Source organism: Quercus robur, chromosome 4 (genome assembly GCF_932294415.1).
Source record: "Quercus robur chromosome 4, dhQueRobu3.1, whole genome shotgun sequence".
NCBI lineage: Eukaryota > Viridiplantae > Streptophyta > Magnoliopsida > Fagales > Fagaceae > Quercus > Quercus robur.
Genome location: NC_065537.1, coordinates 66,769,010 through 66,772,544, shown reverse-complemented (window position 1 = coordinate 66,772,544; position 3,535 = coordinate 66,769,010).

The following is a 3,535-nucleotide window of genomic DNA, read 5'->3' as shown; positions in this document are numbered from 1 at the left end:
ACAATTATAAAAAATAATAATAATAATACAATTATAAAAAAAAAAAAACTTTGGAGGAATATTATAGAATAAATTTGATATAGAATGTGTATTTCTATTTCTCTTACAAATGTTTTGTCAATCTCAGGTTTTTTATTTTGGTAATAGTGAAACAGTGTATTTTATTTAACAAACCATAACATTTTCGTATCTCTTTATCTCTTCCCAAAGCCTTATCCGATTAGTTATATTAGTCCTTAATATTTTTTCTTTAGCTTTTAATATAACCTACCTACTATCCTCAAAACATACCTTCTGTAGACCCTGAGCTCTAGGAGGCTTGCATGTAAAACACATGTAACAGTTCCTTAATTTTGCACCATTTTAGAAATTAAGTATCTAGGAACACAAAGTTATATTTAGAGTAAAGTCTTAGTAATGCGTTCAACAATGAATACAATAGATTTTCTTATATATTGAAATATAGTAATGTAATATTTATAATTGACTAATTTATTTAAAGGGGGGAAAAAGTAACTAAACTTCACCAAAAATAAAAATAAAAATAATAAAAACAGTAGGTAAGATGTTGCAATTGGGCCTTGGCTCAAGTGGTAGAGGGATGACTGATGAGATATCAAGTTGTCCTTAGCTACAAATCTTGCTCAACAAACATATGCTGAGATGATGACCACTATTTTCCTTCCAACATTAGATTTTTAGTTCTAAGCTACCACCTAGGACTCAAAACAAATTCAAATTAGTAAATTACAACATGCTTGACATGGGTTGAATAAGTTAGCTACAAAAGCTGGGACACCTGCAAGCCTGTATGCCACACACACATATTGAGACAAACATATCTATTTATGAATTGTTCACATGTGATAAAAGATATTTCAAGATATTCATGACACTATTAGCTTACTATGTCAACAAAACACATGCTCTCCAAACTGCAAATAATACAAACTTCTAGGTCCAGCAACACATGAAATGCCCCAACAAATTGGAAACTTTACATAGATGCAACATCAAGATAAAGAGTAGCATCTTCAATGTGCTCTGATATCCAAAGACAAAGGTGAATAAATAATATTAGAATAGATCAACTAAATGTTGGACAAAAGTAATCACATGTCTAGTTAATACCATCACTAAATTCAAAGCAATTGCAATATTGAACTCTACTTAGTGCCTCTCAAAGGCAAATACAAAGCAGAAACTTAAAAGCAGAAACACATTCAAATACATGCATATTAAGAAAAAAAAACTACTTTGCAGCTAGACAAAAGCTATGTCAGTGATCAGAAAACTCTCATTAGACTTGTGATTATGCCTCTAGTAATAATGTGCCTAGTAAGGATAACAAAGTAAACACACAGAGAACATTGAAGGCATCATCACTCTAGGATAAAATTTGTTAAGTACAACTTATAAGGCATCAACTGTTTCACAACCTTCACCAAATTCATTTTGGTCTTCAACTTTGTGGTCTAATCCCTATAGCCTAGGTGTCTCCTCTACTTTCCAAAGAAAATAACATATGGACACTAAGAACTAAGAAGACAACATCATAAACCTCTAACATATGCTTGTTAGATTTAAATCAAACTACATATATCCCAACTCTGATCAAGCAAATTAGAATGTTCTTTATAAAATTAGAAATCATTTTTACAAAAATATTTTATATAGACAATTCAAAGAACTATTTAAAAACTTGAGACCAAGGATAAAATAGTTTTCACCTAACGCTATAGATGAAATGGGTTGACAGATTGCAAATGGATTCTTGAATTGGTTATCTCTAAAACAGGGAACATGAATTGGCGTGTGTACTGCTCTTTCTTTTCTTTTCTTTTTTTTTTTTTTTTTTTTTGGAGGATGTGTACTACTTGTTAGACATTAAGCTTGAGTCCAAGTTAATAATGAGTGTCTAAACAATCAACTAAGCGGGGAAAGACCTTAGCTTTTCTAACTTGCCCACGCTTGCTCCTACTTTTTCACATAAAAGTACATTACATAAAAATAAGTTGATACAAAATTGAAAAAAGGAAGAAAAGCCGGAGCTAAATTATTGGGCCTTAATAGATCTTGTATATATTGTAGGAAGAAATAAACACGTCCACGAAATAGACCTGCAAAATGGAAATTTTACAAAGTTAGATTCTACAAAAAGAAGAAAACATTTAGGTATTTTATCAAACAATTTATGTGCATGTAATAAAAAGTTTGTTAGTTAAGTCCACCCCAGCAAATAGCAAATTTTTTTGAGAAAAGGGGGTGATTGGCAAAGAGAGACAAACAAATTAAACTTTAAATAATAGAAGATAATCAAACCTTGAATTACAAGGTGAAATCAATGTAACCAAAACATGCTTTAGTTGCGTCAGGGAAAATAGCTATGAGAAGAAGATAAAACACTCCAAGCAAAATGGCATCGGAGTAAAATTCTTGAGTGTGATATATAATTGGCTGAAAGGATAAGGGAAAGTGATTGGATTGAAGTCCAAAAGACCAAATACTGAAATCTCTTAAAGCTTCTCTGCATTTGTCACTTCAAATAATCAATGAATTTGGACTAGAATTCAAAGAAGTCGATGAGTGTTGTCTGAGGGCAAGGTCATTGCTTTCATTACACTTGGGGGAGGCTTAGGATTTTCAAATAATTTGTAATATAGCCATATAGGAGCATTCACAATAAGGGAGTTAAAAAATTTAGCTTTTACCCACACAAAAACCTACTTTATTTATTTTAACAACACATTTTACAATTCATCCAACATCAAAACATCTATTTTAACATCTACCACATTAAAATAAGGTCAAAATGCAAAAACTCACCCTTTAAGTTTCATTACTTTTCATTTCAGTCCTCTAAGTTTTAATCCTCCTCAATTCAGTCCTTCGTTAACATTCCATCCATTTTTGCCATTAGCCTGTTTAAAACTACATCGTTTTGCCCTTAATTTAATATTTGATATATATTTTATTATTTATTTCTTAATTTATATATATATATATATATATAAAACCTTAGTTAAAAGAAATCAGAAATTAAAATAACACTCATCCTCATCCAAAGAACACGAATTGGACAAATGAACACAAATGGAACCTCAGATAAGTCCAACTCTTCAATCATCTTCTTCAGTCTACACCAGCTCCAACAACCCTACCCAAAACCTCATCTTTGACAGCAGTGTCCAGATCTAGAACATGCCCATCTCCACCACCTTCATACCCAACAACCCCATCTGGCCATCCCTCCTAAAAGGCTAAAACATAGGCATTTTCAGAATCCCCTTTTGAAACTAAAAACCAAACCAAATATACAAAGCACCCACCCAAAATCACTGAACTAACAAGACCACTCTTCAAGGCACATTACACCTAGCTTGCACATGAGATGTGAAAAGATGGGATAAAAGAGAGAATATAAAGGTCGTGATTGGGTGGGTTTCAAGTCGTGTTCTTCAGATAGGGAGGGCTGCTATGTTAATTTCCGGGGTTTTTTTTGTAATTTACATTTTTAATAAAAAAAGAAATAAAT